General features: G+C 36.2%; 1 pseudogene; it reads right to left on the reverse strand.

The window, feature by feature from the left end:
* Window positions 1-1,519: 1,519 nt before the first annotated feature.
* LOC114035998 lies at window positions 1,520-9,661 on the reverse strand (annotated as a pseudogene).
* Window positions 9,662-24,709: the final 15,048 nt, after the last annotated feature.

A 24,709-nucleotide genomic window follows, 5' to 3' on the forward strand; every position in this document is an offset into this window, starting at 1 on the left:
GGTGAATAATTTATGAAAATCAGTCCAGCAACTATGTAGAGAATGTATTTGAACGGCAAAAATATGAAGAAATCCACTATGGTAATTCAGGAGAGAGGTGATAGGGGCCTGAATTAGGCTGGTGGCTATGTTTCTTGAGAATAGGAGATAGATGAGAAAGATGGTGTGGAAGTAGAAAAAGCAAGATTTAGCAACTGATTGGATATTTAAGATGAGAAAGACTGAGGAGCTAACTCCTTTACCAAGAATGTGATTCTGAGTGACTAGGGAGATAATATTGGTTTCAGCAGACTTTGGAACATTCCTAAGCAAAGTAGATTTGATCTTCCTCAAATGTTAATAATGTTTTCATAAATCTTACTAGTAATTGCTTACTTTTATCATATAGTATTTTTCTTTGTTTTATAGGATGTGATGGACAAAAAAAAAAGAAAATCATCTAGCTTGCTGGTGATGAACCTCATTACATTTGGCTAAATTGGTTCTTGGAATTCACATACAATCTATCAAGGGACATATACTTGAAACTTTTTCAGCTTGGCAGCCCTTGCCTTAGCTTGATCTACTCCAAAATAGCCTTCTCAAAGTCATAGTGTTGCTACAAGGATACATCAAATAATACTAATACTTACTGACATTTATATAGTGCTTTAAATATTTCAAAGTACATTGCATAAATCACAGTAGGCCTAAAATCAAAAATGTCTACTCCCTGTCTCTGGGCAAAAATTAAATTCAAAAGAACATAGATTTAGCAAAGAAAGGGAATTTATATGTCATCTATTCCAATTTTCTCCTTTTGCAGAGGTGGAAGAAAGTGGGGCCCAAGGAAATTAAGTATTTTGGCCAACAGCCAAATTGAGTCCAGATGCCAATGCAGATCACTTTTTCTTATGACCACTGTTTATTTTGGGCTTTGGAGCAGCCATGAAGGCATACCCCCTGCTCCCAGGCCTGCCCAGAGGAGGGGAGGGCGATAAAGTGCATGGGGAGTGAGGGAAGGCACTAGATACCAGATTAACCCCGTGGGGGCAGCATGTGATTGCTGACATGTTAAAGCATGTAACAAGTATTTGCAGGAGTTCCAGTAGGCAGTGGCAGGTATATTAGAGCATGTGGTATGTTTACAAGAATGCTGGGTGGAGCTGAAGGGGACAGCACATTGGAGCATAAATATTTCTAAGGAGGTTGGGAATCAAGTTAGAGCCTGTGACATGTTTACATTGGTGCTGAGGGGGAAGCAGGTAGTTAGTTGGCACCTTCCGGAACTGGGAGGTGGGGGTTTGAGTGAGTGGGGAGCAGGGGCTCCTTGATGGTGACTATGTTTGTACAGGCGGGGGTAGGAGGGGCACCCCAGGAATAACAGCGTCAGTGGCTGGTGGTGTCTGTGCCAGAGGTTTCTCATGTTGGGCTGAAATCCACAAAACTGCAGGGGAGGGGGAGGGCAGCTTCCTGGAAATCTCTGTCCTGGGTGGGGGAGGGGAACTGATTACCAGTCAGGTGGACAGACGCATGGGCCTCAGGAGTACATGGTCAGCTGCAGCCAGTGTTGGATGTTTACCAGGATCTGCCCACTGCCATCCTTGTCCAGAGACTTGAAGGTACGGAATATGGCGTCCAGGCTCACAAGACAGCTGATGAAGTTATCAAAATACGTATTTCCGTCCTCATAGAAGTATCGCCGAATGATCATCTGGAACAGCTCTGGGCTGAGCTGGAAGCCTTAGCTGAAAAGGCTCCTGGAAGCTCATTGCTGCTGATGGTCCCTGAGTAGTCTACGTCGTACTGTTTGCAGATGGCCTGCCATTTCTTTATGTTCTTCCAAACGTCCTCAAAGCCAAATTTGCCAGTGGTTTCACTGTCCATGACAGCAACCATGCTCAGACAGGTGTCGATGCCAAAACCGTCAGTCTTCAGGTCAGGGTGTCGAGTCACCACCTTATTTAAGATGTTCTTGAGTTCAGAGGTACTGACTTCCACGTCCTCTCCTCCCAGCTGGGCAAACAGCCTCCTGAACTGCCCGACCTTCTCACTCTCATTGGCCTCGATGTTGGAGAAGTGGGATCTAGGGGGCGGGGGATCTGGGTTATAACTGGCTACAGCTTAACTGATGGCGCTGATGACACAGCCTAGGAAGCCTGCGCCTCTGCTGAGCAGCCCCCTGATGATACTGTCTATACTTCCAGCATCGACCCCTCCACTGAGCAGCAACCCCTCCCAACCCCACCACTCTCGAAAGCTCTGCCTGCGCCTCGGCTGCCGCTGGCGCCGCCGCCGCCGCCGCTCTTCCCTGCCCGGGAATGAATTGGAATACGTCTCCGCGACCCTGGTTTCGGCCTTGGCCTCAGTTTCCCCGGCTCAGGGCTTGCCTCCTGCCCTCCTCGCTCTCTTGGTTCTAAATTGAATATATTGTGCGCTTCATTTCAGAGAGCACAGAACACTATTGGCATTACACATTTATAACAGCATATAGCACAACCCAGGGATCTTAACTGATTTTAAAATATATGCATGCAGTAGAAATATGAGGAATCCCAAGCAAACAATTTCTATGTGTATGCAATATACCTAACCCCTATGATTTTATTCCAACTCATATCTAGGCCCTTTGTTTAAATCCTGGCAGCTGGGTAACACAGTGAATAGAGTGTTGGAATTGTAGTCACAAAATTCTAAGTTTAAATTTTGGCCCAAACATTAGTTGTGTAACCCTGGACAAGTCACTTAACTTCTTTAGGCTGTAGTTTGCTCATTTATTATATAGGGAGAATAATAGCACCCACCCCCCCAAGATGTTGTGAAGTGCTTTGCCACCTTAAAGTGCTTATAAATCGTCATCAGCATCAGCAGTAGCAGCAGCATGACTCAAATTCCCTGGTGATAATTTTCAAACATAAACCCTCAGTAAGCTTAACTCAGCTCTCTCTTGCTTAAATGAGCTGAATTCTCAAGTAGAAGTATATCTAAGCAAATCTACTTTGACACCCTTTGTTATTAATGCTGGCTAATATAACCTGTCTCTATCTGCTAGTCAATAGCACACACACACACACACACACACATGCACATGCATACAAGGTGTGTATGTAATATTTACACATGTATGTTTGCATGTGTGAGACATAAATCCATAAATACATGCATTCTTTTAAGTGATGCATAATTAATGATGCCAATCTTAGGAACATTTTGCATACTTGCTTCTCATTTATATGGATAATCCTTCCAGGGCGCTTATTGTAAGTCAGCAATACCTTATCATCTTGTGTGATTCTTAGGTATATACATTCCTGAATGTAATACAGAGAACCTTAATACCATCCTGGAAAACATTCTTATACTTGAGGGATTGGACATTCTGCCTGTCCATTAGTTTTTGTTTTTGGCTACTTGACTAGCTAACATCCATTTCTAACTATAAAAGATATCCCTTATCCACCAAACACTGTTATGTGCTCACTAAAAATAGAGTACAACTCATATGCACCTAAAATTGCCTTTGGGGTATTTTGTTGATTCTCTCTCTAGATTCTGCTTTTTTCAAGATTTACATTAATTTATCGTCCTTTTCTCTGGAAGAGCTATGAAATTTCTACTAATGGGATAGGTTGGAATAGTGATACCACATTACATTTAGCCAGGCCAAGAGTCAACATTGTTCCTATAATCTGGAGATTTTTCAACATGCTGCCAGGTACATGGCATGTAGATGTCTCTCTTCCTTCTATCTCATGCTCTGGTAACAAAAATCAAATGAAAATTAATACTTATTTCCAATAAGTGCATTTCTGTTAAGTACATTCTGGTAAGTGCCAATTCATCGTTGAAGTATTCTACTTGCCTTTATTTTGACTTCCCATACCAGAATTCCCCTGTCTGGCTTCCAAACTAATTAGATTGCAAGCTACTTATGCAAAAAGTCTAACTTTTTTATTTCTACGTCAAGTACTCATCGTGATGCCTGGGACTTAGTAAATGGTTCATAAATCCTTGCTGTTGTTAATGTTACTTCTATTGTTGTTTATTCACTTACTCCATTCATACCTTCATCCATTTATCAACTCAAGAACATTTGTGTTACAATTACATTTTAATTTCACTCAAATCTTTTCCTATTGGAATTCAACTTTGGTCCTTTAGATTCTGGGCTGTGGGTGAGTATTCAAATTGTACCACCCAGGCCTACTTTCTGCTTCCTGGCCATTACCAAGTTATGATACTCCGGGCATAACTTCTGCGTACCTCTTTTCAAAGTTTCCAAATCTGTTCCTTGAGAGTAGGAGTTTGTTGCTCTATTTCAGGAGCTCAACCCAGTACCTTGCATATAATGAAGATGAAATAAATGTATTTTTTCATCCTCCCTTCCTTCCTTAGTTTCCTTGTTTCCTTGTCTTCTTCTTTCCTCCCTTTTGAATTATTTTGCAACTTCATATTATAATTTTCCAAATGCAATTGAAATTGAAATACTACTTCTAATCAATTATAAGCGGAAGGCATTATCATCTACTATGTCCATCTCAGCATATGTTGATGAAGTAATTTAATTAAAAAACTGCCTAACTGCATATAATAGAATCAATAACAATAGTGTTTCATCCATTCATTTTTCCTGTGTGGATTATTAGATTGAATGTATCTAATTTTATTATTTTTTATTACATGAGTTTAGCTTTTCCATGTATAATTAATATATTTCCAAATAGTTATATATTTATTTTTGGAATAATATTTTATTTAGGTTCATGTAATTAAAAGTACATCTTCCAAGGTAAACTCCAAAGTATTTTATTAATTCTGAATTATTTTAATTGAATTTCTCTTTTTATTTTTTCCTCTTTGGTTTTGCTGGTTAAGGAAAGAAAAAAATTTATGATTTCTTTTGTCATTTTCTATCATTTTACTTTACTTATCAATAATTGATTCAACTAATTTTTAGTTAGATCAGTAGGGATAGTTAAATAAACAATATGTGAAATGGAAAAGCTATTATTTTCTTCAGTCTTTACTTAAGCTGTCCTGTTATCTTTTTTTCTATCACATTAGATACAATTTCTTGAATTATGTCATATAATAATGATGATGGTGGACATTTTTGCTTTACCTGATCTTGTTGGGAACATCTATAATCTTTTTTCCATTGAAGTTAATGATAATTCTTGATTTTAGGCAGAAAAAAATAACATAGAAAGGTAAGGTAAATTGGCTCCTACACTTTTTAAAATATTTTAAATACATGAATTTAATATTTGTCAAAAACTTTTTGCATCTATTGATATAGTCATGTGATATTTTGTTAATATGTTCTATTCAAAATTTTAATATTAAACTCAGCATTTTATTTAAAATGCAGCGTTGTCATACTTTATATTTAAAATATATATTTACATGGTCCCTGTTAATGATTTATTAGATATTTTGCACTTACATGTATTAATTACTGCTTTATACTTTTCATTCTTTGCTTAATATCTTCATGATTTGTTTATTAAGACCTTATTTTTATTATTTTTTTTGACTTATCAACAATGATTTGCATAAGCATTTGAGTTTTACGTTTTTGTCCCCTTCCTTCCCCAAGATGGCACACAATCTGATACAGGCTATACATATACACTCCTATTAAACATTTTTTTTCACATTAGTCATGTTGTAAGGAAGAATTAGAACCAATAGAAGGAACCCCAAGAAAGAGGAAACAAAAAAGAAACAGAAGAAAAAAGTAGCAAATAGTATGTTTTGATTTGCATTGAAACTCCATAGTTCTTTCTTTGATTGTGGATAGGATTTTGCATCATGAGACCTTTGGAGATGTCTTAGATCCTTGCATTGCTGAGAAGTGCTAAGTCTATGAACTTTAGTCATAGCACAACATTGTTGTTACTGTATACAAGGTTCTCCTGCTTCTGCTCACTTCATGCAGCATCAGTCCATAAAACTCTTTTCAGGTTTTTCTTAAGTCTGCCTGCTCATCATTTCTTATAGCACAATAGTATTCCATTACATGGATATACCACAACTTGTTCAACCATTCCCCAATTGATAGGCACCCCCCCAATTTCCAATTCTTTGCCATCACAAAAAAAGCTGCTATAAATATTTTTGTATATGTGGATCCTTTTTCCATTTCTACGATCTCTTTGGGATACAGCCCTAGAAGTGCTATTGCTGAGTCAAAGGGTGTGTACATTTTTATAGCCCTTTGGACATAGTTCCAAATTGCTCTCCAAAATGGTTGAATAATTTCACAACTACACCAACAATGCATTAGTGTTCCAATTTTCCTACATCTTCTCCAACATTTATCATTTTCCTGTTTTGTCATGTTGGCCAATCTAATAGGTATGATATGGTACCTCAGAGTTGTTTTGATTTGCATTTCTCTAATCAATAGTGATTTAGATCATTTTTTCCAATAACTATAGGTGGCTTTAATTTCTTCATCTGAGAACTGCTTATGCATATCTTTTGACCATTTATCAATTGGGGAATGATTTGTATTCTTATAAATTTGACTTAATTTCCTATATATTTTAGAAATGAGGCCTTATCAGAGACACTGGTTGTAAAAATTCTTTCCCAGTTTTCTGCTTCCCCCCTAATCTTTGTTGCGTTGACTTTGTTTGTGCAAAAACTTTTCAATTTCATGTAATCTAAATTATCCATTTGGCGTTTCATAATATTCTCTATCTCCTGTTTGGTCATAAATACTTCTGTTCTCCATAAATCTAACAGGTAAACTATTCCTTGGTCTCCCAGTTTGCTTATAGTATCTGCTTTTATATCTAAATCATGAACCGATTTTGACTTTAATTTTGTATATGGTGTGAAATTTTAGTCTATGCCCAGATTCTGTCATATTTTTCCCCAGTTTTCATAGCAGCTTTTGTCAAATAGTGAGTTCTTATCCCAGATGCTGGGGTATTAGGGTTTATCAAAAATTAGATTACTATAGTCATTGTCTATTATGTGTTGTGTTCCCAACCTATTCCACTGATCCACCAATCTATTTCTTAGCCAGACCTGGGATTTCTATGGTATAAAATCATCCTGCTTTTCATTTCAGTGCTAAAAGCATGAAATTACAGATTTAATAATAAAAATTGACATTTATATACAGATTTAAAGTTAGTGAACCCCTCAATGTATATAATCCCTTTTTATTTTTATATCACCCTATCACACTATGCTAACAATAATAGCTAGCTCATATAATATGTCTCATTTGCTCCTCACAACAACCCTGTGAAGTAAATGTAATTATTGGCCCCATTTTACAAATGTGGAAACTAAGACTGACAGTGGCTAAGTGAGTTTCCCAAGGTCACAAAATGGGAAATATATTAAGCAGGAGTTAAATTCAGAACTTCTTGACTCTAAGACTAATACTCTATCCACTTTTGAACATAAGGCACTGCAGGTATCGTTATCTCCATTTTACAAATGGAGAATCTAAGGATCACTGAGATCAAGACAATTCCTCATAGTTAAAGGACTAGAAAACATTAGAAATAGTAATTCAATTCATGTCTCTCTTGCCTCCATTTCTGCACTTCTTCACTGTGTTGTCTCACATTTATCAATCTTTATTGTTTAGGTGATATAGAAGAGAAGGAAAAAAAAGATTAGGTGGAACTATCTAAATTATGCATAATTTCAAGTATGCAGTATCAATATGCAAATGATACATTAGTCACTCCCAAGGCTATTCATTGATACTAGGGGGAAAATGTTTTACTTTAGTTCTGGGCATTTATAGAATACTTGTCTCTCAACCAGGGTTCTCCAGTGAAGAAAATTGAGAGTCCTCTGAACCCAGCTATAGCCACAGCCTGCAACTCTTTGCTTTCTCATTGACTACAGAAACAATCCCTGTGCTTGTAGGAAACTCTTTAAAGGGCAGATTATCAATATAGGACATGTACAATAGATGTAGTTTATTTGGAGAAGTCTCAAATCAAAGGCACTACTTATTATAGAATCAAGAGCTCAAGAGCCTCACACCTGAATTATCCAAACTCAATATGGTATCAAGTGTCGCTTTCAAAATCACCAGGCACAAATTTTATCTTATAGTGTATGTCTTCTGAGGTGCCATGATTGTTTGGTTCCTCAGTGATTTATTGGGTGAGATATAAGTGCCCTATTAATTATTATTAAGCAAACAGTAAGTTGTTCATTTTGATTATGAAATAAAGAAGTCTCATTCTATTGGGAATCTACTTAAGTGGATAGAATTCTGGGTAGTGCTTCTGTTTTAATAAATTTTCTTTTCCTCACATTTGTAGCAATTAGTCAGCCCTTGCTTAATATTTATTATGATGCATGATTAATTCCAGTGCAGTAGATCTAGGGATTTAAAAAAATATCCATACATCTAATTACCTGAAAACATTCCAGATGGCATGAAGAAAGAGTAATATTACTTAAAATTCCCAGTTACTCCAAGCTAGGATATCCATTTGATTTATTAATATTTTTAGAATCTAGAATACCACTTAACAAGTGACTTAAAATGCACTAAATGGTGATTTACTGAATACAAATAATTAATGAATCTAAAATGTTTTACTGACAACCAGGGAGTGATAAAAAATCTGAAGTTTTCAACATATGGATATTTTAATTTTTTTATATTTTTGAAAGATGAAATTAAACTCATTTTCTCACTTACCTTTGAACCTTTCTCCAGATTATGCTACAAACTGCCCATTCTTGTAATATTCAGTCACACCTGCTCAATAAATGTCTTTCTGTTTGGTAGCTCTAACCAGAATTTTGCTCTGTAGACATGAGTTTCATTTTTACCTAAGTATCTCTTTCCCCAAACTTAAAAACTACATCAACATCATGTTAATTCTGTAATTGGAAGGGAGATTAAAGAATATTTGCAGGTGTTGTTTTCAGAATTCAGACATATTCAGAGTTTTATCATTAAATTATTTTCAGTGAGGACTAAACAAAAATCAGTATCTCTAAACTTCAGATGTGTGAAACAATAATAACATCTCAACACTATTTCCAACTTTTGGGGTAAAAATTATGAAATTATTTCATATTTAAATATACTTATTCTATTAAGGGTTACTATTGCATGGTATTTAACTTAATATTCTGCCTTATATATTATGTGAGCTTGGCATATGGGACTTTACTATGCATCTATTATGTATAAGGCGCTATACTTGGAAATGCAAAGACAAAGCAAATTGTTCCTGTTCACGTGGAGTTCGCATTCTACTAGAGGGAAAATATGTAAAGAAATGAGTTTTTACATGATTATTTGAGGAGATAAACCACTAAAAGCTGCTGTATGTCTTTCATTTACAAGATGAACAATGACATCATTGGGTGATGTCTTCACTAGAGCAGATTGGATTTACCTGAGCCAGAGTTGCACAAAGTTGTCAGCCACAATCTTTCTTCCTGAGACATTCAAGTGCAGTGGCAAGACAAAAGTCAGAATGACTGACAATGGCCTGGGATGCAGTAGATGATTTTGGTGTCTTTCATGCCTGACCAAGTTCTAAGTGCTTCATAGCACCTACTTCAGCCACTTTCATGGCTTTTGGGACAAATTGTTCTCATCAGCTCATTCCGCTGAGGGAAGCTTTCACATGCTTGTAGTAGACATCTCCCTAACTCACCTGTTAGGGAGGCCCATTGATCACCCTCAGTCTGACTTAGCCTGACTTCCAAGACAGTTTTGCCAGGAATGTGGCTATTGCACGTGCTACAGATTCCTGGAGCCAGAGGTGAGGATTGGGTGAAGATGGACACCAAAGGCAGATGAACAGCCCTGAAAAGGGCTCAGCAAGCCCCCACACCAGAGATGATACTCTTTCCTGAAAACCCTGAAAACTAAGTAGAATAGGAAAGCATAAGGATATGGTAATGATAGTGATGATAATTGTAATAATGAGCATTGATTTAGCAATTTAAGTTTTGCAAAGCTTTTAACATATGCTAACTAATTTGATAGTAAAATAACTGAACTTAAAAGGAAAACAAAAGGACTCTAAAAGAAACAAAAATGAAAAAAAAATGTAAATCCAAATCTTCTTGGCATAAATACATGTGAAAAAAGAACATTTGGGTTAAAATGCTATTCCTTTCATATGTATGCCTATGGACAAGTTATTTAACCTTATTCAGGAGGCTTCTGCTAGTCCCCCCCCCCCCCCCCCGCTAGTCTGTCTTTCAATAAGCGGACTTTGAATGCAAAAATATTTTGTATTGATCATAGACATGATACAGAGCAACCTAAGTTTGTTGAGTATGGAGTGAGGGGTTGACCTGGTCTGGCTTATGCTGTAGGAAAATCACTGTGGCAGCTCAATAGAGGATGGGCTAGAATGGGGATCAACCTGTGTGTGGAAGCCCAACCATCAGTCTATTGCAATATTGCAGTCTAGATGTGAGGAAGTGAGTGCTGGAACTAGGGTGGAGGTAAAGGGAGCATATATATGAGAGATATTAAAAGAGTGATATCAACAAGCCTTGACAACAGATGGTATGAGAGGTTAAGAAATAATGAAGAGTTTAGGATGACAACTAGGTTGCAAGAATAGGGGGCTGGGAGCATCTTAGTGTCCTTGAGAGTGATAAGTAAGTTTGGAATGAGGGAAGACATGGGGTAAAGATTAGAAGTTCAGTGTCTTCCTCTCTGAGTTTATTGTCCATCTACTATGTTTATTTAGTTTATGTACCTATTTATATGTTGTCTCCCTCCTTAGAGTGAGAATTCATTAAGAATAAGATGCTTTCCCATTTTTGTATCCACAGAGCTTAGTATAGGGTCTGGTACACAGTTAGCAATGAAATGCCAGTTTATTGGCTGTGTGACTGATTGAATGACAACCTCTCAGGGACTCCAGAGTGGAAAAGCTAAATGCCTAAGTTTTAGAAGAGTTGCTGATGTGCATCATAACAGGAAATTTTCACACTGAGAGTTCTCAACACAGATGAAATAACTGGTGCAGGTCTATACATGTATACATACATATACATATTTGGCATTTCTTTCTCAGTGGTACCCTATACATTTACTATATGTACACTATAACATTCATTTGTATCTTTGTTGTTGTTGTTGTTGTTATCTTGGTCGCTATATGGACCCTGATTGGCTCAGAGTGAATGTAAATAGCAATTGTTTCTGTTAACACTGAGTGTCTTACCTTCCCAGATTGATTTTTTTTTTAAAGAGGTAAAGAGGGCATTCTATGCCTCATTTCTTATTTAGCCTTAATCACTGAATGGGTGCTGCTTCAGTCAAACTGAGACCAATTAAAGACCTTAGCTTAAAAAGGCCAATGTCCCTCACTGCATCCTGGGCCATCTCCACTTCCCCTCATCTATATCCTGCCACTGGACCCAGATGGCTCCAGAAGAGAAAGTGAGGCTGGTGACTTTGCATAGCCCTCCCTTACTTAAATCCAACTCATTAGCAAGTCTTGGCATCACCTTCTTGATTTCAAGTACAATATTGAATAACAGTGGTGATGGTGTGCATCCTTATTTCACCCTTCATCTTACTGAGAAAGCTTTCCTGGTATAATTACCAATTCTTCCCTGTTTTTATTCATGAAAAATATAGCTCCTCCCAAACAAAAAAAAAAAAAAACAGTCAAAAGAAAGACCTGTCATCATTCTAGAGTTCTGATATTATTTGGAGAAGTTAAACTTGTCTCTATGTAGTAAGCAATAATTATCCCTGAATGTGAGACAATCCTACCTACAGAATTCATTGCTAGTTCATACCACCCTTCCTGCATTGTTGTTTGTCCTCCTGCATACTGATGAAAATAAAGTAAAACCAGCAAGCAAATAAGGCCATATTACATCCTTCTGCAGTCCCCTCAGTAGGCTGTGTGATACTTCTTCATGAATAAAGATGGAGTAAACTACATTTGTAGCATAATAAGAAAAGATAATTAGTGCCATCTATTCACCATTGACTAGAGCAATTTGATTACTTTTATCACATTTTAAACTTTGAGTAAGATTTCAGCTCAGTAATTCAGTTAGTGGTGAAGTGTGGAGACTATAAGTCAGCTTCCCAATATGATTGATGAATGTATACCAGGAAGGGTAGGACTGTGAAATATATATACAGAGAGACAGAAAAAAAGTATTTTTAAGTAAAGTATACTCAAAAACTCAAATATATCTATGAAATGACCAATTTGGATAATTCCTATGATAAAGCAGAAAACAATCCATCCATCCCAGCTTATCAAAGGTGACTCTTGTCCATGTTCTGTCACGTTTTTTTCCATTAAAAGATCCACCTAAAAGGCAATGGGTCTTTTTTCTTTTTCCAACAATACCAATGGAGCACTCAGACTGTCCATCTGTCATTTCTCTTGCCAAATGACTAGCTTAACTTCTCTGTGCTATAATTACAATTATAAACAAGCATTTTAGAACCATTAGATATAATCATCTGCTTTTACAGGAAAGGAAAGTAAAAGTCAAAGAACCTAAAGAATTGTCAAAGGTCATATAGTTAGTTATTGAACCAGTACTTGAACAAAGGCTTCCTGACTACCACTCCAATAATCCTAAACATTGCCCAGTTTAACTAGTGCTCAAGAAACTGAATTGTGAATAAAAATATCATTGTTTTCTAATTCTGTAAGAACAAGATTTTTTTAAATAGTAGAGGGATTATTTAACTCCTATGTAGATTAAAATTTCTAAATCAAATGCAATCCAGTAAATATTTATTATTTACTATGTGTTAAGCATCTTCATTTAAAGGCAAAAATAATCAATGATCCACCACAATAAAGCAGATTATTAAATGTTACAATCATGTTTATGAAAATGATAATTTCTTTCTGGAATAATTTTTTTCTCATCAATCTTAATTCAAATGCTGGGTACTAGGTGCTAGCAAGAATAAAAGATTTTAGAGATAAAAAGGGTAATAAATGGGACTGTGCCCCAGCTTGGCATGTCCAGATCCTCTGGAATGGGTGATAAGACACTATGCATTAAAGGTAGAGGGGGCAGATGATAGTGATCTCCAAATTGGGAGCTTAGTTTTGATCTGATCCCTATTGAGGCTGTGGTTTGACTCAAAGAATGTGACTTTAACAAGTCTGAAGATGGACAAATGGGTCATATCCTACTCTTCTCATGATAACTAATTTTGGGGCTTATCTCCAACACAACTTTACACACTCTTATTATCTGACACACACTCAATACACCTAACTCTATCCACTACCAAAATTAAAATTCCATTATCTATAAAGAGCATTAGTCAATATGGGCAGTTAGACACTAATCTGGTATCCATGGCATCAGCTATGTAGTTATAATTGGGAAAATTCCTCCCTCAATAGCAACAAATGTGTAACCCTTATCCTCTCCTCCCAATATGGTAACTCAAGGCTAGCCCACTGATCTCCCACCAAAGTAAGCTTCTGTATTCCTAGGCAGTGACTACTGAATAAAAGCTTTGTCCCTTTCTTTTCATTTTGGAAAATATTAAGTCAAATAGAATAAACAGAAGTTAATTTGTTGCAATATTCATCACAAATTTTATATGTTACCATCTTACTCCTCCCCTAAGAAAAAGAGTCCATGGTTCTTCTAGCATTCTCTATTATTGTCCTAGGTACCACAATTCATCCAGATACTCTGATACAAAATTTAGTGGTATCATTATTTTTCTTGCTGCACATAACCAAAGAGTTATGAAATTTTTTCGTTTCTAATTCCATCACATCTCTTGAATTTCTCTCCTAATCTCTAACCACCCTTATTTAGACTTTCATCAAGTTTTACCTCCTATTGTTCTCTCTTACAAGTCCATCACCTTTTGAATCAGTCTACCACAAAACTATCAAACTGTCATTCCTAAGTTCCTATGTAACTATTTTCTTCTAATCCTTAACAAACTGCTTTGGATCCCTATCTTTATCTTTTCCTTTTCTAATTTATATGCTATTTTAAAATTAGATAACTCTTAGTAAAAGTGACTGTGAAGGTGTCTAAGATAACCACCTAGAATGAGCAGCCAAATGGAAAAATGGCCTAGACTCTGGTTACTAGTGTTTTTTGAAGGCACCCCAAATTCTACCTACACAATCAACTGAGAAGTCTTCTCTTAACCACCTATTTAATGGACTGGAACCAGTTACAGAATGTTTAAACATACCTGAATATCTTTCTACTTCTTTTACACGTCATCTAATAAGCATGTTGCCCAGATTCTTCCAGGAGAGAAGTGACATCAAAAGTCTCTGTACTTAGGCTGTCCCCAATATTCTATCTATAAAAAGCCAGAAATAATACTACCTTTACTTTATGTTACATTGAGATAGAACAACAATATAAATTTTATATCTATATATGTAAATTGATTGATATCTATTTAAATGTAGTATATTTGCATCTATATATGTTTATAGTTGTATATATAGATCTAGCTTTTTATCAAATGAGGATAAAGAAGAAGAACTTATTCCCTTGTTTAGAAAATGCAGATTCTGGGAAAAGGGTCACAGGCAATAAGAAGCATGTTTATCTTGAGAAAAATGAAATTTAGAAAAAATGGGACCTTGTTGTAATCTAGGAAGAAGGCAAAAGTGAGAAACAGGGTCAGTAATAACCAGATTCCAAGATGATTGTGGGGTTTTCTTAAAGGGGAAATGTATAGCTTTAACTTTGAGAGGCCAGAGACAACAGAATTAGGTTGTCTGAAAGGTAAAGGGTAGAATACTAGCCCATCTCCCCAATGTAGGTTGGGGTATTTCTTTCCCTAAAAGACAAGGAAGCTGTCCCCAAAACTTTATTAACCCATGGGTTTAATGATGTAACTTCCTATTAAATTGTGAGCTCCTAGAGGGCAAGTATGGTCTTTTGCCTTTTTTTCTATCTCCTGCACTTAGTAGGTATTTAATAAATGTTTGTTGCCTTACCAGCAACCTCTGGTCATATAGATATTGCATCCTAGTAACCTACGGACATATAAAAAATCACCCACATAGAGTCAGGTGACTTTAGAATTGACTGGTTTACCAAGGTTTGGGAAGTTGCCATACCACTTCTTCTTCAATCAGACAATGTATCCTTATTAGTTTTTTTCCCCTCTATGCTAAGACTAAGTAAACATTTTTTTCTTAACTCTTGTCAGACCTAAAAATGTCTTATATTACTTCAATGTCAAAACTAAATCACAAGGAAATATGGTTGCATTGTGTTATCCACTACAGAGGTCTGTTATCAAGTTACAAAATACAAATTTCTAGAGAAAAGACAGAGTTACAGAGTATATCTGCAGGCTAGTTAAGAATGGTTTATTTCAAATAGTGCATTTGTAAAATCCTAGTCAGCAGGAAAAATTGGACAGTAGTAAACAAGTGTCAGTTTTAGCAATAACCTAATACTAGGCATAACAAATGACTAGGGCTCAAAGAATGAATAAAATTTACTGTATTCTTCTCTTCTAAGGCATTTTGTGCCATTCTAGGTAAACAATTTGAACTTTCATATATTCTATAACTGCAGATAGTTCTTTTTTAAATTATAACTGTTTTTATTACTGTTTCAACACCATAAAGAGAAATTTCCATACATAATTTAAAACATGCAAAAATAATAGAACTGTATATGAAACTACTTCTTACCACTTGCTTTAAGTATATAATGCTCTATTTGCATTTCAAAGCAGTTCTGCTTGTCCTGTTAGTAGTTGAACTTCCCTTGTGTGAATTTATACAAAATATTAAAATGGCACTTTAAGACATCATTTTTACTATTATCATATTATTATTACATTGCTAATTCCATCTTTCATTAACCTCCCTTTCTTCTTCCCAATTAAGAACACAAAAAGGTGGGGTAGTGTGGGGAGTGGAATAGGGTAGAGAGTTATAACAATTAAATCCACAAAATGGTCATGTCTAAAATTGTATGCTTCTTCTTCCAACTTGTGTCCATCCCTCCGTCTGAAGGAGGATAACACCTCTAGAGTATTTTCAGGTTTTTGTGGAGACTTCATTATTAGAGTTTCAAAAGTTGTTTCTCTTTGCATTGTTGTTGTCAGGCCTTAAATTCTTCTGATTCTGTTTATTTCACTTCACATCAGGTCATACTACCCAGGATTCCATGAAATCACCTGTCATCATTTCCTTTCTAGATTTCTCTGAACTCATGTGTTTGTATTCCAAACTTCCTGCTCAACTCAGTTCTTTCTATCAAAAATTCTTCAGGATCTTCTATTGTGTTAAATATCAATTTTTTCCCGTATAGGATTATACCAAATTTTGCAGGATAGTTTATTCTTGGCTGTAAGCCCATGTTTTTTGACTTTCTAAATATTGAATTCCAAGATTTCCTCTTATTTATACTTGAAGCTGCCACGTATTCTGTGATTCTGACTGTAATTCCTTGACACCTGAAGTACTTCATTCTGGATTCTTGCAATATTTTCTCTTTGACATGAGAGTTCTGAATTTTGACTATGACATTCCTGGGAGTTTTTATTTGAGGATTTATTAAAGGAGGTGACCTATGGATTCTTTTTATGTTTATTCTGCATCTTGTTTCTAATAAATCTGGGCAATTGTCTTTTATGATTTCTTGAAATATAGTATCCAAGCTTTTTACTATATCAATGTTTTCAGGGAGCCCAAAAATTGTTATATTATCTCTACTTGACCAGTTTTCCAAGTCAGTTGTTTTTGTTACCAGATATCTAACATTTTCTTCTTTGAGTTTTTCAATCTTTTCATTTTGTTCTAATATTTCTTGCTGTGTTATGGAGTCAAATTTGATTTCTGATTTCTGTTTGAACTATTCATGTTTTCTTTTTTATTATTTGGATTTTTTTTGTGTGATTTTTTTATTTTCTTTTTTTAAATTTTTTATGGTAATATTTATTTATTTTTTTCGTTTTCAACATCTACTTCCACAAGATTTTGAGTTCCAAATTTTCACCCTATCTCGCCTCCCCCCCCCCCCCATGATGGCATGCATTCTGAATACCCCTTCCCCATTCTTCCTTCCCTTCTATCTCTCCCCCCTCCTTCTCTTATCCCCTTCCGCTTCAATTTTCCTGTAGGGCAGGATGGATTTCTGTACCCCATGTCCTGTATTTCTTATTTCCCAGTTGCATGTGAAAACTTTTTTTTAAAAACATGTGTTTTTAAAACTTTGGGTTCCAAATTTTCTCCCTTCCTCCCTCCCCACCCACCCTCATTGATAAGGCAAGGAAGTAAATATAGGTTATATATGTGCAGTTTTGCAAAACACTTCCATAGTAGACATGCTGTGAAAAACTAACTCTATTTCCCTTAGTCCTATCCCACCCACCCCCATTTCTTCTATTCTTTCTTTTGACCCTGACCCTTCTCTGAAGTACTTGCTTCTGATTACCCCCTTTCCCAATCTGCCCTCCTCTCTATCATCCCCCTACTCCCTTGTCACCCCCCCCATTTTCCTGTAGGGTAAGACAGATTTCCATACCCAATTGAGTGTGTATGTTATTCCCTCCTTAAGTCAAATTCTATGAAGATGATTCACTCCTTCCCTCTCACCTTCACCCATTTCCCCTTCACTATAAGAGCCTTTTCTTTTCTGGTTTGTTGTTTTTTGTTTTTTTTGTGAGATAATTTACCCCGTTCTACCTCTCCCTTTCTCCTTCTCCTAGTATAATCCTCTCACCCCTTAATTTTATTCTCCAGATATGATCACTTCATTTTCAACTCACTCTGTGCCCTCTATCTATAGCTATATATAGATATAGATATATAATTTTTTATATATATATAACATAATTTTTTCCATTCCAACTGCCCTAATACTGAGAAAGGTCTCATGAGTTACAAATATCATCTTTCCATGCAGGAATGTAAACAGTTCAACTTTAATAAGTCCCTTATGATTTCTCTTTCCTGTTTACCTCTTCACGTTCCACTTGAGTCTTGTATTTGAAAGCCAAATTTTCTATTCAGCTCTGGCCTTTTCATTAAGAATGCTTGAAAGTCCTCTATTTCACTGAATGACCATTTTTTCCCCTGCAGGATTGTACTCAGTTTTGCTGGGTAGGTGATTCTTGGTTGTAATCCTATCTCCTTTGCCCTCCGGAATATTATGTTCCATGCCCTGCAGTCCCTTAATGTAGAAGCAAGTAAATCTTGTGTTATCCTGATTGTGTTTCCACAATACTTGAATTGTTTCTTTCTGGCTGCTTGTAATATTTTCTCCTTGACCTGGAAACTCTGGAATTTGACTACAATATTCCTAGGAGTTTTCCTTTGGGGATCTCTTTCAGGAGGAGATCAGTGGATTCTTTCTATTTCTATTTTGCCCTCTGGTTCTAAAATGTCAGGGCAGTTTTCCTGGATAATTTCTTTTTTTTTTATGATAATTTATTTATTTTTTTTTGTTTTCAACATTTATTTCCACAAGATTTTGAGTTTCAAATTTTCACCCCATCTCGCCCCTCCTCCCACCCCAAGATGGCATGCATTCTAAATACCATTTCTCCTAGTCTGTCTTCCATTCTATCTCTCCCACCCTTCTCTTGCCCTCTTCCCCTTCAATTTTCCTGTAGGGCAGGTTGGATTTCTGTACCCTATTTCCTGCATATCTTATTTCCCAGTTGCATGTGAAAACATTTTTTAAACATGTGTTTTTAATACTTTGGGTTCCAAATTTTCTCCCTTCCTCCCTCCCCACCCACCCTCATTGATAAGGCAAGCAACTAAATATAGGTTATATATGTGCAGTTTAGTAGACATGGTGTGAAAAACTAACTCTATTTCCCTTAATCCTGTCCCACCCACCCATTTATTCTATTCTCTCTTTTGATCCTGTCCCTCCCCAGAAGTATTTGCTTCTGATTACTCCCTTTCCCAATCTTCCCTCCTCTCTATCATTCCCCTACTCTCTTATCCCCTTTGCCCCCCTATTTTCTTGTAGGGTAAGACAGATTTACACTCCCAATTGAGTGTGTATGGTATTCCCTCCTTAAGTCAAATCCTATGAGAATAAGATTATCTCATTCCCTCTCACCTTCCCCTGTTTCCCCTCCACTGTAAGAGCCTTTACTTTTCTGTTTTTTATTTTTTGGGGGGATAATTTACCCCATTCTACCTCTTTCTTTCTGCTTCTCCTAGTAAATTCCACTCTCACCCCTTAATTTTATTCTCCAGATATGACCCCTTCATTTTCAAATCACCCTGTGCCCTCTATCTATCTATCTATCTATCTATCTATCTATCTATCTATATCTATGTATATGTACATATAATTTTTTCCCTTCCAGCTACCCTAATACTGACAAAGGACTTATGAGTTACAAATATCATCTTTCCATGCAGGAATGTAAACAGTTCAACCTTAATAACTCTCTTGTGATTTTCTCTTTCCTGTTTACCTCTTCATGTTCCCCTCGAGTCTTGTATTTGAAAATCAAATTTTCTATTCAACTCTGGTCTTTTCATCAAGAATACTTGAAAGTCCTCTATTTCACTGAATGACCATTTTTTCCTCTACTGAATTATACTCAGTTTTGCTGGGTAGGTGATTCTTGGTTGTAATCCTATCTCCTTTGTCCTCTGGAATATTACATTCCATGCCCTGCAGTCCCTTAATGTAGAAGCAGGTGAATCTTGTGTTATCCTGATTGTGTTTCCACAATACTTGAATTGTTTCTTTCTGTCTGCTTGTAATATTTTCTCCTTGACTGGGAAACTCTGGAATTTGACTACAATATTCCTAGGAGTTTTCCTTTGGGGATCTCTTTCAGAAGGAGATTAGTGGATTCTTTCCATTTCTATTTTGCCCTCTGGTTCTAAAATATCAGGACAGTTTTGCTTGATCATTTCTTGAAAGGTGATGTCTAGGCTCTTTTTTTGATTATGGCTTTCAGATAGTCCAATAATTTTTAAATTCTCTCTTCTGGATCTATTTTCCAGGTCAGTTGTTTTTCCAATGAGATATTTCACATTGTTTTCTATTTTTTCATTCTTTTGGATTTGTTTTATGGTGTCTGGATTTCTCATAATGTCACTAGCTTCCAATTGCTCTATTCTAATTTTTAAGGGAGTATTTTCTTCAGTAATCTTTTGGACTTCCTTTTCCATTTGGTCAATTTTGCTTTTTAGGGCATTCTTCTCTTCATTGGCTTTTTGGACCTCTTTAGCCATTTGGGTTAGGCTATTTTTTAAGGTGTTATTTTCTTCATTATTTTTTGGGTCTCCTTTAGCAAGCTGTTGACTTGTTTTTCATGATTTTCTTGCAAAACTCTCAGTTTTCCCTCTTACTTGCTTCTCAAAATCCCTCTGAGCTCTTCCAAGGCCTGGGACTGATTCATATTCTTCTTGGAGGCTTTGGATTTAGGAGCTTTGGCTTCATTGTCTTCTTCTGGTTGTGTGTTTTGATCTTCTTTTTCACCAAAGTAAGATAATATAGTCTGACTCTTTTTGTGCTGCTTACTCATGATCCTGGCCAATTACTTGAGTTTTAAACTCTTTGTTAAGGTAAAAGTCTGTTTGCAATGTGGAAAATGTACTGTCCCAAGCTTAGGGGGTTTGTACAGCTGTTTTCAAAGATACTTGCAAGGATCTGAAAATTTTCAGTTCTTCCAAGGTGCTATGATAAGGGGTGAGGTGTTTCCTCTCCACTGCCACAACAAGCTCCACCACACCAGTGTTCTTCCTCGCCCCAGGACCACCCCTCAGAACTGTGACCCAGACCCATGCATGGGTAAAGCAAGGGATTCCTGCTTCAGCACTGGCAAAGAGATCCCTGCAATCCCCCTCTGATCAGACACTTGATTCCCACTCAGTCTGTGGGCCGGAAGCACGGGAAACTGCCTCGGCCTGGGCTGTGCTCAAGACTTGTGGCTGAGACCTAGCTCCTTCTCTCACCACAGTCACAGACTTTTCCCACTGACCTAAGTTGTCTTTGGCGTTTGTTGGTTGAGAAGTCTGGAAACTGCCACCACTGCCTGCGATTCAGTCCTCTGAGGCAGGTCGCTGCAGCGTGCACGCCCACGCTGATCTGCACTCTTCTCTCTGCCTGGCGCGATATACCTTTCTGATCAACCATCCAGGCTGTCTTTGGCTGGAAATTTGTTTCACTCCGTCTTTTTGTGGGTTCTCCTGGTTTAGAATTTGTTTAGAGACTTTTTTTATAGGTATTTGGAAGGATTTGGGGGGAGAGCTCAAACAAGTCACTGCTTTCCCTCCACCATCTTGGTTCCACCCCCTGATCTATTCTTGTTTTCAAAGACTCCATGCCTTGCCTAAGGTCTACGATCTTCGCTTCCCAGTTATCTATTCTACTTCCAATTATTTCCTCCAGGTCTTTTATTTTACTTTTGATTTCTTCCTTCATTTCTTCTAGGAATTCATGGAGTACTTGTGGAAAATCCATTTTTTTCTTTGAATATATGTTTAGGGTTGTTATGGAATTGCTTTCTTCTTTTGGAGGATCTCTAGATTTGATACAGGCTTATGTTTTCATCTTCAATGTATTTATCTCTGCAGGTTTAGTTTCTGAATTAATTGTGCTAGGGCTAGGTTATATCCCCTAATAACCTTTGGGTGGGCTGACTGATCAGGGAAGCTTTTACCCTCCATTCTCTGGATTCTTGAACTGACTTCCACATCCTGGGGATTAAGCCCCTTTGGATCTTTGAGATTTAGAGCTGAATGCTCAGGGCTGACTCTGTTGTCTCAAGACAGTTGTCAGGAAGCTCAGAGTCCCTGAGCCTGTACTGTTATTATGGCTGTGGGTGCCTACTACCTCATCATTCTAGCACTTCCAAGCACTCCACCCTAGGGATTTTGCAATGGAAAAAAGTGCTCTTGCAGGCTACAGTCTACATGAATCCCTTGGTTAGCCTGGGAGATACAGACCCTACTTTTGTTTGGAGGCCCCTGTTTTCTATTGCCTGGATTTTTTTTTTCAATTCTCAGGTGGAATAAATCACTGAATTCTAGTTTCTCACTAGATTTCAGCATAGAGAGGACTTCAAGGATTGTAGTACTAGATAAGCAGGAGGTAGGTGTTCTGCCTTGAGTATCAAAAGTCCAGACAGCTAATCCCAGATACTAACTTGTTGGAAATCTTGGAGATGGAATTCTTGTCCAGAAATGAGCTGGCTTAGATGACATCTTTGAACTATGAGACTCTTTAACTACTCAAAAGGAGTGACACTCATAAAAGTTCTTCTTCTCTCTGGTGTCGCATTTGTTCCCAAATTCGGTTTCCTCCAGGAGTCAGTACTATCACAAGACTAGACAAAGCTTGAATTTACCTCACTGTCTTCCTTAGATGAGGTAGGTGTCCTGAAGTCACTCTACCTCTCAGGAAAAGATTCCCTTCACTCCCTCCTCTCCAACAAATTTCTTTATCTACAATGTTCCCTCCTCCAGGCCAATAGTCTTCCAGTGCTCTAAAAGCAGTCCCTACTTTCAGTCCAGGGGAAAAAAGCAACTGTGGATAGTTCTTGATCACTACTGCTTTCTCCAGAATGACTCATAGATGTAACAGATAAGAATGACCTTGGGCATTCAGCAGGAAGACAAAATTAGCAAGGCTAGTCCAACAAGTGAAGTTCAATAGAAGTCAAATATCAAAGAGCCAGGAGAAAGTGTTTCTAGGTTAAGTAAAGAGTTTCTCACAAATTGCCACATAATGTGGTATAATACCCCTTTAGGTATTTAAACTAGGTATGTTATGGGAAACAGGGTTTGCCAGGGAGATTTTTTTTTTTTTACAAATAAACTTTCATTAACTCTAACTCATGAAAACCTCCACTACCTTGTGACTAATATGCACCTATTTTGGGGTGGCAGAAGAGAAGTGGGGAAACCTAAAACTTTATTGAACAAGTACCTTTTAGTATATAAAGAATTTATGTTTTTCAAGCTACTTGTCACATGAGTGATATTAATGGTTTGTCCTCTTTCAGAGATCACAAAAATGAGGGGATGGTAAAGATGGGATGAAATTAAAATTTTTAAAATGTTTATTTAGAAAAATAGCTATGAAGTTCATTAAATAATGGTATCATTCATAAATACATACTATGAAGAGCTTAATAATAATTTTTAAAAACCTCATTTCATATGATTCTGGTATACATATGCCAGAGGCCCCATATTCATCCAAAAGGTCTCTTGAGAACCTCCTCTGTGATTTTATTAATATGTTTATCACTTAAACTTTATTCAACTTGCCTTAAATTGGACTCTGAGAATAAATATTTTATGAACTCCATGACAATTAAAAATTAGTATTGTATTAAAACACCAAATAACATGATTTCATTGGAATCTTAGCTCAAGAACTCTTTTGACTGTATTAGTTAATGAAATATGATATTTCTTTTAGAGGTCTTCTAGTTAATATTAGCTAGAAGTCCTTAGTCTAGATTTGAGTTGGGGAAGAACTAGGAAGTGAAATTATGTTATGTAATTAATAATCCTAAATTGACACAAAAGGTGTACTAATGAATAAACAAACAAATGAAAACTATAAACACATAGAATAACAAAGAAACATACATGTACATACATATACATACATACATACATACATACATACATACATGAGTGGGGACAAATGACCTGAACTCCTAATTTATTTGTGGTGTCTACTACCATCTAGTGCTTTTGAAAATAATATTTATTAATTTTGTACTTTCTTAAAAAGTCCTCTGGCACAAAAATATTTCAAAATAATAAATAGCAATGTTCTTGAGCATTTTTATTGTTGCTGAAAATTTAATGTGAATTTTATGGATACACTTCCAAATAAGTATTTCAATCTATGCAGGCACTCCTCAGTAGTTACAATCCTTTGATGCAGTCATTTGGGGATAATTAAAATTTTTCACATGTGATTATTTTTAAAAATTCAGTAACTTTTCAGGGGTTCAAAGTTTGGAAATGAGGAAAGAGAAGGGTGAAGGGAATTATATTTATGTAGTACCTACTATGTGCCAGGTACTGTGCTAAGCACATTAAACATATCTTATTTGATTTATATGTAGAAATATTATCCTCAGTGATCTAATTTTTATTTTTGTTGATTGAATATTAATTCAGAGTTTATGATTTCAGAAAAAAATTTAATTCTAACATTTTCCTGAAATATTTGTGATTAAAATAACTAAAAATAGTCATCTTATTTAAAAATGTTTTAGCTTATTTTGTTTTACTTTCAGACAAATTTTATTTAGAGGTAACATATCAGAAATTAAGATATTATACTAATAGGGTGTTATACTAATAGGATATAATCTGTTCTAAAACACAAATCAAACTTCAATGCATATTTTCTGTAAGACCTTAAGGTTAGGGAACATATTATTCCAAAAGAAACAAACAAACAAACAAACAAACAAACCTATAAAGGTGGAATAGTAAAAAAGAATATTATATTTAGAGTAAAGAGAAACCTGGCCTGGATACTGATTAATACTTAATAGCTGTTGTATGGTTATGCTAATCTCATTTGTAGATGATGCAATTCTAGGATTTATAGCTAACATAATGGATGACAAAGTCAGGCTCCAAAAGTATCTGGGAAGCCTGGGGGGACTGGGCTAAATCTAATAAAATGATTTCATTTGGGATTAATGTAAAGTTTTGTACTTGAGTTAAAAAAAATTAAATTCTCCAATGTAAGATGGAATTGGCAAATATAAACAGATATTCTTGGGAAAAATAAATGT

The sequence above is a fragment of the Vombatus ursinus genome, unplaced genomic scaffold (genome assembly GCF_900497805.2).
Source record: "Vombatus ursinus unplaced genomic scaffold, bare-nosed wombat genome assembly UNPS02009573.1, whole genome shotgun sequence".
NCBI classification, from domain to species: Eukaryota; Metazoa; Chordata; class Mammalia; order Diprotodontia; family Vombatidae; genus Vombatus; species Vombatus ursinus.